At 44.8% G+C, this 12,462-nt stretch overlaps 1 protein-coding gene across 2 annotated transcripts in view; it reads left to right on the plus strand.

Annotated features, from left to right (window-relative positions):
- DDC (dopa decarboxylase) overlaps positions 1-12,462 on the plus strand; it is a 116,083-nt gene that overhangs the window by 17,754 nt on the left and 85,867 nt on the right. The window contains exon 1 of one of the 2 annotated variants that reach the window (XM_025178093.3): positions 11,260-11,350. The exons of the other annotated variant lie outside the window; for it this stretch is intronic. The gene's annotated coding sequence lies outside the window, so the exon portion shown is untranslated. Of the gene's footprint in view, positions 1-11,259; positions 11,351-12,462 lie in introns of those variants that run through there. 2 annotated transcript variants of the gene reach the window in all.

The raw sequence follows: 12,462 nt of genomic DNA on the forward strand, positions 1-12,462 counted from the left end.
CTAGTTCGAATTTAAATCGAACAAGCGGAGCGCTTAATTCGAACTAGGTAAACCTCATTCTAGGACTAACGCCTAGTTAGAATTAAGTAGTTTGAATTAAGGGCTGTGTAGCCACTTAATTCGAACTAGTGAGAGGCTAGCCCTCCCCAGCTTGCCCTGGTGGCCACTCTGAGCCAAACCAGGGATACTTTTCTGCCCTCCTCCTGACCCCGGAGCCCTTAAAGGGGCACGGTTTAGCTACAGTGCTGGTGCCAGTTGCAAGCCTGCCAGCACCCATCCAAAAGACCCTGCACCTGGCACGGCATGAGCCAGCCACCCACTGCCACCCAGCCCTCCGCCTCTTCCCGGGACCAGACTGGCAGCTCACAGGAGCCTGCCCAGAGCCACAAGAGGCAGGCGCCCGCCTGGTCTAGTGCGGAGATCGTGGACTTCATTGAGGTTTGGGGGGAGACCTCCGCACTATGCACAGGAATGCAGCTGTCTAGGGCAGAATAGCTGCCAGCCTGGCCACCAAAGGCCACATGCGAACCCAGGAGCAGGTTTGCATGAAAATCAAGTTGGTCCAGTGAGACTCCCGACCCTGAGCTTAGAACATAAGAACGGCCGTACTGGGTCAGACCTCAGGTCCATCTAGCCCAGTAGCCTGTCTAGCCCAGTAGCCTGTCTATAATATGCAGTATTGACTGTAATAGTAATCAGGTAGCTATTAGTTAGTGGAAGGACCATACTTAATCTGACTGACTAGAAAAGTAGAGGATGTCTGAGAGAAACAACTGAAATGCTTATACAGTGAAAGCTTTGTTATCCGGCACTCATGGGGAATGCTGGTTGCCAGTTAATTGAATGAGCCAGATACTCAAGCAAAGGGTTAGGCAGCTTGAGGCAGGCTGAGGGAGAAGGAGGCGCCTGATGATGTTGTCAGCCGGCAGCGCCTCAATGCTGGTTAACAAAGTTTTCTGGTTAACGAAGTGCAGGATAACAAAACTTTCACTTGAATATAAGAAGTCAGCACTAAAATGGAGGATCTGGAACTGCTGATGCAAGATGTCAGTCTGAACGCAAAAAAGGCCCTATGAACTCATCATTTTGATGCCAAAAGCCTGGCATAAACACCTTGGCTATGTCTAGACTTGCATGATTTTCCGCAAATGCTTTTAACGGAAAAGTTTTCCATTAAAATATTTGTGGAAAAGAGCATCTAGATTGGCACGGATGCTTTTCCATGAAAGCACTTTTTGTGGAAAAGCATCCGTGCCAATCTAGCTGCGCTTTTCCGCAAAAAAGCCCTGATTGCCATTTTCGTGATCGGGGCTTTTTTGCGCAAAACAAATCTGAGCTGTCTACACTGGCCCTTTTGTGCAAAATGGGGGATGTGGAGAGCAAGGTAAGGCTTCTTAAAATTTATTTAGTGTATTTTGTTAATATTTGTTTTTAAAGAACATGTAATTCTCATGGAGATGAGAGTAGGATACACTTGAGTAAATAAAAAAGTACAACTTCATGTTCATTTACAATTGCGCTGCGGTCATGGTTATTGATGCTGCAAGTCACATGTGGAAATCAATTGCTATTGCAGATTCTTTATCTGATATCTGTGTCCTCAGATTCTTTTCTAGTCAATGCATTGAGGAGAGTTTATATGTGCTCTGCCGAGGATGCATTTTAATCCCTGATAAGATAGCATGTTTTGGACGTTAGAAGGCTTTGTTTACCTTTTATTCTATTAAAGGTTTTCTACCCGGCAAGTGTAACTTCCTTTTGCCCAAAAGATCCTTACTCATGCTTCCTTGAACTAACACCTCTGAGGTTATACTCCTGTCATGTAAAGAAAGTCTTCCATGTGATACCACTACAGGGGCGGCAGGTTTGTATAATTTTTGGTGGTGTCCAGAATGAGTCTAGTTCCCCACCCCACCCTCCGCCCATCCTGTAAGCCGATATATATTTTATTAAATAATGTAAAAATGGACTGGAAACCATAAGCCTTTAACAGTTTCCTTTTATTGCACAATATCACTATTGTAAGAAAAAATTATTTAACTAAGAATATCAACATTATTGATACTCACTATATGGAAACAACCAAGCACTTTTTGATCAATAACCCTCAAAAGCAAATACTTTCTAAAATTAAAACAAATATAGCCCCTTCTTTTGCAGTGTTCTTCAGGCCCCCACTCTTCTGGGAGCTGTAGGAGGTGGTTTTTCCATATATAACAGATTTTGGAACAATATTTTGTATAACATTTATAATGCAGTCGTTGGAGAAAATTGGTTTTACTAAGTTTTTTTATTGCAATAAATGACAAAGATTGAGTGGGGTCTGGGTGCAGATATTCTTATCTATACCTTTTTTATAAAAAACCAGCAAAACGCTCCCTGAGTATAAGTTAGCGAATTTGGCATGGTTTTTCTTACATAAGAGTTTTGCTATGGCTTGTAGATTGCATGTTGGAATAAGTGCATGTTGGAATAAGATTGAAATATTTATTAAGAACTCCTTGTTCATTTTTTCACTTCTCGTAAATACCTTGACCTCCCATCTTTCTGCTGTTGGGTGAATTATATTATCTACCGCAGCATTTCCCAAACTATGGGTCTGGAAGAAAAAATGAGATGAAATATTTTCAGTAATCATGAGGCTAGAGTTGACCCTGTTTTAACAATAACAATTAGCTGATTCTCCCCCCCCCCCCGAAATCTAATCAGTTGTGCTCAATTAATGAGTGTAAATCAAAATAATTTGGAGTCCTCAGCAGATTTACTCCATGTATACATTCATTTAAATAAGCAGAACTTGGCCCTGTGTTTATATTTAAGGAAATAAATATTGTCCATAATTGACTCTTTCTATCTCTTTTTGTTCCTTACTCTTTCACAGAATCTCTTTTGTTTACTAGATCTCCCAAAGTTCTTTTACATGAAATAAAGTAACTTTCTTCTGCTTACAGTGATGTCTAATTGATCATGAAAATAATGTCACCATACCATTGTGCCTGCATGGATGTTTCATAATGATGTCTATATTCAAACCAAGGATTTTGTAAAATATTGTCAGGTGATTTTGTAACGCAGTGGATTGGTCAAAATCTTATAATGTACTGGCTTGGTTTTGTTCTAGTGATGCATAGACATTTTTCAAGGTTTTTAATAGTCTTATAACTTTCTCCCTATTTTGTAATAAAGCAATCACTGACACCTCGTGTCAGTTTGATAACTGGCATTAATATGTACATTTCTGAGTGTGAAGGTATTAGCCAGGGCTTCAGTTATTGAGATTTTAAGTTCACTAAGAAAAAGTTCAAAGTTGACTTTGTACAATAATCTTTATTTGAATTAGACCTACTTTAAAACACAAAGACTACTTTTTTCTGATGCTTGCTTTAAAAAAAAAAAAAAAAAAAAGAAGAAGCAGCAGCAGCCCTGGCAGCCCAAGCTCCCCTTCAGTTTCTCTTCAACCGCTCTTGGGGTTGGCGATGGAGCTCTGATCTCTCTCATCTCTGGCATTTTGTCTCTTCACACATACTTGTTACTTAATTGCCTTTTTCTTCTGGGCTATTGCCCTTAATTGACTACTACTTACAACATCAAAGAATGAACAGTAAGAATCAGAAAGAACAGATTGTCCTACCCTCAGCCTGCACAGACTGCTCCAGGCAGAACCGGGCGGGAGAGACCCAGCTCCAAATATTGCTGGAGCAGGGCCCCGGCTCTGAATATTGCTGGAGCACGGACACCACGAGCCCATATATCTCGCCGCCCATGATACCACAGGACATGCTCAGATCAGGCCCACGAATGTGAGGGAAGGGGGCAACTGCCCTGGGACCTGGTGATTCTAAAGGGCCTGAAGATCCTGGCTGCCATGGTACTGCGGCAGCTGGAGCCCTTGGCCCTTTAAATCATCACCAAAGCACTGCACAGTTCACTCCAGGCAGCACTAAGGTCTGGGAGGCTGGCGTGGCATGCTCCAGGCAGTGCCAAGGGCTGACTGCCTCCAGCCCTGCCCCTTCCGCCCAAGGCGCTGCCCCTTCTGGGAGCATGTTTTCTCTCCCACCCCCTCAGATGGATTGTCTTTCAGCAATGCTGTTGCCTCTTCCTCAGACACAGCACTTCTCCTAATACATTAGCAAACCGAAAAGGCCCACTCAGGACAGTGCAAGGTCAATAAATGCCTTGGTGTCGTCATTTTCTGGGGATAGCACCACTTCTTGTCAGAAGAGAAATCTAACTCTGAGTGTGCAATAATGTGCTCAAACTGCTTCTGTTAGATGTGAAGGGTATTTACTCAAACTGATCCTGAACTTGGAACCTTTTAAGATTACCTGTCACTTCTCACACTCTCATAGTTTGTATTTCGAAACAGGTTGGTTTTTTTTAATAAAAGTGAGCTGTGCAATCAATGTGTGATGATGTCATACGAAGTTTTTCTGGTGAAATAGCCAATATTGCTAGGGTGACTTGAATGAACTCACACTGCTGTAGTACTCATAGCAGAACTGATGCATTGTAATAAAAAAGTCAGTTCCCTTTGATGGTGGCTACCACAGCAAAACTTTATTAAGCAACCTTAGTTACATGGACTATCAACAGCTGGGGAGGAGAGTTAAAAAGGGTGAAGTGAGCAAGGGAAGAGCTGTACATCTAAGAAGAGGCATTAAAATGATAAGGGAACTAAACTGGAGTTTGAGTTTAAATTACCAGTGTGGCCATGCTTACATCTTTTGATTTAGTCTTCTTTCACTGTGTTATTTAGTTGCCCTTTGTTCATCTAACTTATTGCACCTCCAATTCTCTTCATTCTGTCTTCTCTGTGGAGATTAATGTAATATTTCAGTTCTGTACCTGACGGTTGATATCCATTTCTTCAGTTCACAAGGCAAGTTAAAGGGATCTAGCGAAAATAAAAAAAAGATATCAAAATAACATTTTTTGGTGTTATTGGAGCACTTCCAATGATTAAAACAAAAATTGCTTTAATACCCCAATTTTAGTTTCACCTTTTATGGAGTTTGTTTATCTTTTAGAACTCAGGCAGCTAACACAGTCACATTAGACTGGCCTGCCTTTCTATTTTTGCTTCAGAGAGCTTTCTTTTTTTTTCTTCTTCTCATGCATGTAATACAAGGTTGTTGCATTTGATTTGTTATCTCTTTAAGGGCACGTCTACAGTGCAGCGTTATTTCAAAATAACAAGGGGTATGTCTACACTACCACCCTAGTTCGAACTAGGGTGGTAATGTAGGCAACCGGAGTTGCAAATGAAGCCCGGGATTTGAATTTCCCGGGCTTCATTTGCATAAAGCTGGGAGCTGCCATTTTTAAATGTCCGCTAGTGCGGACTCCGTGCCGTGCGGCTACACGTGGCACGGACTAGGTAGTTCGGACTAGGCTTCCTAGTCCAAACTACCTAGTCTGTGCCGTGTGTAGCCACGTGGCACGGAGTGTGCACTAGCGGACATTTAAACGAGGAGTAACAGTAGTTCAGACTAGGAAGCCTAGTCCGAACTACCTAGTCCATGCCGTGTGTAGCCGCGCGGCACGGAGTCCACACTAGCGGACATTTAAAAATGGCGGCGCCCGGCTTTATGCAAATGAAGCCCAGGAAATTCAAATCCTGGGCTTCATTTGCAACTCTGGTTGCCTACATTACCACCCTAGTTCGAACTAGGGTGGTAGTGTAGACATACCCCAGGTGACTATCTACATAGGAAGCCCATTATTTCAAAATTACACTCTTCTTATTTCACGAGAAATAACACTTCTTTTGAAATACAATGTGTGTGGAGGAGCAGCTGTGGTTATTTCGAAATAATTGGCCTCCAGGGCTTCTCACAACTGCCCTGGTGACCACTCTGTCCACGCCCCTCAGAACTCTATTACTTCCCTTCCCCTGCAGCCTTTAAAGCTGCTGCCACAGGGGAAAGTGCTTGTGGCACAACACAGGCCCTGTTAGCCCTGTGCCACACAGCAGTACCCTGCTCTGCCTTCCCTGCTGCCATGGAAGCCCCCAACACTCCCACTAAGCCCCCCACAGCTGCAATCCAGTCAGCTCTGATGAGGCGGGCCCCTTCCTGGTCTGCTGCGGAGATCCTGGATCTCATTGAGATCTGGGAAGAGAAGGCAAACCTCCTGAATCTCTATACCAGACACAAGAACGCAGATGTCTATGGCTGGATGACTGCAAGCCTGGGTCAGAAGGGCCACATGCACACCCAGAAGCATATGCCCATGAAAATAAAGGAACTGAGGCAGGCCTACACCAAGGCCAGGGAGCAGAGTTCCCACTCAGGGATGGCAACCCAGTCGTGCTGCTACTTTGACCAGGTGTAGCGCATCCTGGGAAGGGGGTGAGTCTCTTCCCCCACAACCATCGTTGACTCTGGTCTGGAGATGCCTTTTGTCAGCCTCATGAGATGGGGCGGCCCTGTGGATGAGGAGGAGAAGGAGGAGGAAGACATGGAGGAGGAGGAGGCCAGCACTGACACCATGCCCACCAGCCAGGAGCTCATCCTGTCCCTGGAGCTGTTCCCTCCCTTACCAGGATGTCACCCAGGATTCAGACAAATCCAGGGAAGGCCCATCAGGTGAGTTCCATTACTTTCCCTAGTCACACAAATTGGGAGGGGGGGGGGTGAGGGGCTGCACGGTCCTCACTCGGCCTTCTTGGCCTGGGGATCACACAGCTGCCCATGTATGTGGGTGCACATGGACTGCCAGTCCAGAGAAGACACCCACACAAGGGTGCTACAAAGGAACCTTGCACTCCTGCTCACAGGGTATCTGGAGAGGACTGCCTTACTCCCAGCTCCATGGTGGGAGTCTTCTTCCCACCACAAGCCACCATGAAGGAGGATGGGGTCATGGATGCACACGGCACAGACATATGCCTGTGCTCTTGTGGCAGCATCCACTCCTTGTTGAGTGTGGCGAGGTGAAGGACACCGACACCCTGGGGGAGTGGAGGGAGGAAGTGGAGGGCATCCCAGCAGCACCTTCCCTGGCAAGCAGTGTCTGCCACTCTCTCACACCTCCCCCACCACCTTTGCTCGCTCTCCTCCAGCAGGCAGGGATAGAAGTTCTCTTTCTCCGGGACACTGCCACTGCCAGACACAGCGTGTTTACAGCATGGACGGATGCTGAGCTGCCCCTTCACCCCCCCTCCTGCCAGCAAGCTCCCGGCCTGGCCAGCACATTCCCATAGCTGCTTGTCCCCGGAACATGGGGGTAGTGAGGCTTCCCCCAGGGACATCAGTGCCGCTTCAGGAAGGGGCCTGCTGGGGGAGAGGGGGGGCAGGTGGAATGGGTGGGCAGGAGAAGGGAAGGGTGGGGAGGAAAGGTGCACAGGGGTAATGCAGAGTCCCTTGTGGGGATGCTCAGAGAAGAGTGTCACAGCTGACCTTGGCTGACACTCTCCCTCAGGGCCTCCCGGATGCACACAGCCCCCTGATGGGCGTGCCGGATAGCAGCAGCTCAGCCTGTGCTCCCAATCTGGCAGGAACATCTCCCCCTTGTTTTCACACGGGTTGTGCAGGATACAGCAGGCCGCCACCACCTGGGGATGTTCTGCTTACTGAGGTCCAGGCAGATGAGGAGACAGTGGAACTTCCCTTTCAAATGGCCAACAGAGCCCTCTACCGTGATGCAGGCCCTGCTAAGCCTGCTGTTGAAACATTTCTTGGTGGGGTCCAGGTGTCCCATATAGGGCTTTATCAGCTACGAGAGCAAAGGGTGAGCTGTGTCCCCCACGATCAACATTGGCATGTCTACCTCCCCAACCCTGATGTCGTGGTCAGGGAAAAAAGTGCTGGTGTGCATCTTCTGGAACAGGCTGAAGTTCTTGAAGACATGGGTGTCATGTGCCTTCCCTGACCACCCGACACTAATGTTGGTGAAGTGGCCCCGATGGTCCAGGGAGGGTCTGCAGCACCATTGAAAAGTAACCCTTCCAGATGATGTAATCAAAGGCCCAGTGGTCGAGGGCCCGGATGAGGATTTGCGTGCCGTCAGTGCCCCCCCTCCTGCCCTAGTTGGGGAAGCCCATGGCAGCAAAGCTGGCAATGATTGAGTCCATGTTGCCCAGGATGACAGCCCTGCACAGCAGGATGGTGTTGATAGCTCTCACCACTTGTAGAAGGAGACAAACAGAGAATGACAGGGTTTCTAGAGCCCTCAGGAATTCCCCTTCCCACTACAGGAGCAACCTCAACTTGCCCCATTCGCAGCAGGGCTTTGTGAAGGCAGGATTGCAAAACCTCTAGGGATGGAGAATCCACTCCACCTTCCATAGGCAACCCCATTCCAGTAGTTCACCACCCTCCTAGGACAATAGTAAGAGAGTCAAAGCTGCAGGAGCACAGCCCCAACAGTCAATCTCCCCATGCCAAACTGGTTCCCAATGGAGAGGTAGCTGTCCGATGTGGTGAGCTCCCATATAGCAATGGTGACCTGCTTCTGGAGTGGGATGGTGGGTCACATGGGGGTGTCCTGTCGCTGGAGGGCAAAGGCAAGCCACTTGAACAGCTCTAGGAAAGTATCCCATTGGTGGTCGTCCCACTGCTCCCTGATGATCCGGTCCCACCACTCGGAACTGGTGTCCTGAAGGGGTGGTGCACAGTGTTCAGGGGAGGATGGGAAGGACTGTGCTGCATGAGTAGCACGTGGAGAGATATGAGGGGATGCCCCACCGTGAACTGTGGGTCCTGGTTCTGCAGTGCCACTTGGGCAGCCTGCAGTAACTGCACCAGGAGGTGCAGCAGGAGGTTTAAGAGCCAGCAACTGCTTTGCAGCAGGTCCTGCTCCATGGCAGAAATGCTGTGGCGTTCGCAAGGCCAACTAGAGCACACAGTGCAAAGGGTTTGCTGGCCTTCAAGGAGGTAGGCAATGGAGAGAGACTGAGACATGGCTATAGAAGGGAGCCCCTTTAAGCATGAGCCTCAGCCTCATGAAGCAGCTCCAGGAAGTGATTACTGTCCTGATGCCCTGCCCAGGGTGCTTCCAGTAGAGTTAAATGCGATTCAGGCTCCAGGCAGTGTGTATGCACTATTTCGATATAGCTCTGCACGTTTTTGATGGGGATTTGTAGTGTGGATGCGCTATTTCAAAATAGCTATTTCGGGAGTTATTTTTCCAAAATAGCTTATTTCAAAATAAGCAGGTAGTGTAGGCATACCTTGAGGCTATGTCTACACTGCCCAATTATTTTGGAATAAACTATTCCAGAAAAAATAATCTGAAATAGCTTATTTTGAAATAGCACATATACACTACATGGAAGCCTGGAAATTAGTCCAAGGCAGGCTCCCCTAATGTGGATGCACTATCTCGATTTAGAGCCCCAGGAAGCACTGGGGAGTAATTATTTTAAATGGCTTGGGGGAGGAGCTATTTTGAAATAGCAGCAGTGAAGCATCCACACTACTGCTATTGTGAAATAGCTATTTCGGAAGAGGTGTTATTCCTTATGGAAAGAAGTTTACAAATGCCGAAATAAGCTGCCCGTTATTTTGAAATTATTTTGAAATAACGGGCTAGCCGTGTAGATGCTCACATAGTTATTCCAGAATAACGGACTTATTCCGAAATAGCGCTGCTGTGTAGACGTACTGTAAGAGAGCAGTTAAGTCCAGAACAAAATACTGTTTCCAATGAATTTAAAGAAAACATTTTGAAAACACTGAGGCTACGTCTACATTGGCAACATGCTGCCTGTCTACACTGACAGGAAGTTCTTGTGCAAGAACACTGACGTTCTAATGTGTGAAATCAGTGCTTCTTGTGCAAGTACTATGATGCTCCCGCTCAGGAAGAAGCCCTCTTGCGCAACTGTTCTTGCACAAGAGGCCAGTGTAGACAGGCAACATGAATTTCTTGCACAAGAAAGCCCGATTGCTAAAATGGCCATCGGAGCTTTCTTGTGCAAAAGAGTGTCTACACTGGCACGGATGCTTTTGCGCAAAAGCACATGCCAGTGTAGACGCTCTCTTGCGCAAATACTTTAACACAAAAACACTTGCGTTAAAAGTATTTGTGCAAAATCTTGCCAATGTAGACGTAGCCTGACTGTTTGTTGGACCAAGTTCTTTGCAACTATAATTCTATTGATTGTCTATCATCTAAATTTTTTTTAGTCTTTAAGGTGCTACTAGACTATTTGTTGTTTTTTAAGTTTTTCTTGTTACAGACTAGCTCAGCTACGCCTCTGAATCTATTGATTTTAGAACTGGATTGCTCTGAACAACTCCTCAAGCAATAGGCATGTGAGTGCCTGGGTCCCTGAATGCATGTGATTTTGCAATGGTAAGATTACGATCATATTCCAAGAACTGAAAAAAAACAAAACAAATCAGATTCCAAAATAAAGTCGAACACAGGTGTCAGCAAAATCCTGGTCCCTGTTTGTACATGTATGTTTGTGTTTTAAATAAAAGCATTTTTCATCATTGGCTGTGTCCTCATTAAGCTACAGACATGGACATGAAATCACAGTTTAAAAAGTGTGATCAACTCTTTAAACAATTTTTAACTCGTTTTAAGAGTAATGACTGTAAAATGGAAGTGATGCTGTTGACTTTAGTACAGACTTGTTTGTAGTAGCTCCAGTACAATGGGCTTGAATATAACAATGGCTGTGAGGGGTCCATAGCCTTTTTGAAAGCAAACTATAAAGAAACTTTGAATGACAATTCCCTGTATTCCTCTAAGGAACAGAGCATTACAGAAAATAAGTCTGTAGAAATATAAAGGGGTGTTTTTTTATTTTAATAAATATTTTTGCATGTTGAAAACATGTTAGAGCTTCAAAAATGTATGCAACACACATCTTAAGGTTAATGTAACATCATAGTAATTCCATGTGTGTATAGCTTTATTATCCTGTGTAATTCTCTATCTTTGGCTACCTGGCCTTGAAAAAGGGTATTGATGTATTCTTCAAAACCTCTCTCTCTCTCTCTTACATTAGCATTGCTTCCATGATCGGGGTAATTATTATAGAAAATTTCATGCGTGATAACATTTATTTAAAGAGTGCTAGTAGGGTAACAAATCATGACCATGCCTCATCTAGTACCAAATCCAGTCAACAGTTGTTGCTCAGCTGAATGGGTCTGCTTTGTAGATAGTTCCCCCCTCCCCAAATATATTGAGGATGAGGTGTGGGAGAAGTAGGAGGGGGAGATGCTGCTGCTGAGTGTAAAATGCAAAGCACTTGGCTCTGATAGGCTAAACAGAAGTGGATACTTTGCCTATATAAATGGACAACAGCATCCTCTGTGCTTTAGAACTGTCACAGAGGAGCAAAGAAAGAGGGGGAGAGAGAGCAGAGAAGAAAGAATCTCACCAGCTGGCTGTAAGTAACATTCTTTTTCCTTATAGTTTCATGGTTACTAAATCCAAGAAGATAAATGCTTGGATTTATGCAACAGTTTGTTACTTCACAGTGAAGTTTGGTTAATTAATTTTAAACATCCAGCCTATTTTATTTTGGAAACGCAAAAGAAATTTGCATTTTCTAAAATCTCAGTGTGGTCAGTTTAGCGTATGCTTCTTATTTTGTATTTATTTGTGCTCGGATAGAAGAATCCCAGTGTTTTGGTTTACGCACGTGTGTATGTGACAGCCTTAGAGAAAAAATAATAGGCTGACAATCGAACTGCCACAGTGCTGGACAACCATGTAGAACTTTAAAAATAAAACAGAGGTTTCTCTTCTGTATTGTCTTAATAAGAAAAATTCAATTTTATTTCTATCTGTGACATTCTATCTGTGAACCTATCGGCCAGAGAAACCAGTAGGGGTTTTTTTTTTTTAGTGGAAAATTAGTACATTGCAAAAGCTGTGCAACTCAGAATGAAAGCTAAATGAGGTAACTTTGTATACTGACAAGGAAAATGAAAAGTACTAAGCAGTGAAAAGTAGGAACTACCTTATTCATGCATAATTCTTGTTAAAGATAATGGGTGCAGAAGCAATTCAGGATCAGATCTGCGGCGTTGACTGTAAATTTAAACATCTAATAAAGGGCCTTCTGCAGGTCTTAGAGAACACTGACTTCAGTGGGAATTTTGCCCCTAAGAGAAGACTGCAAATCAAAGTATAACCTTCCTGCCATTAAATTCAGTGGCTAACATCCCAACAATGACTCCAATGGGGCTATATGCGGAGCTCAAGACTTAAATTTACATCAGATTTTGCCACAATTGGGTAGATAATTAGATAATAAATGCATAAAGTTATCACAATACTTTGAACCTTTGCTGTCCTCGGTTGATGAAATGTGCATACTGTTTTAGGTGTCTAATCAATAGAGTTTTCTGTTTAATGTTGTTTGGGGAGGACTTCCCCCCAAATAATATACAAATACATGTATATATGTCTCCTATATGCATTTAATAATATGCATTCAGTTATTGATGTTAGGTGGTGGTGGTCATTTTGCTTTGTGCTTCAGATTGGGTCTGT

This window comes from Pelodiscus sinensis, chromosome 2, assembly GCF_052426305.1.
Source record: "Pelodiscus sinensis isolate ZL-2025 chromosome 2, ASM5242630v1, whole genome shotgun sequence".
NCBI lineage: Eukaryota > Metazoa > Chordata > Testudines > Trionychidae > Pelodiscus > Pelodiscus sinensis.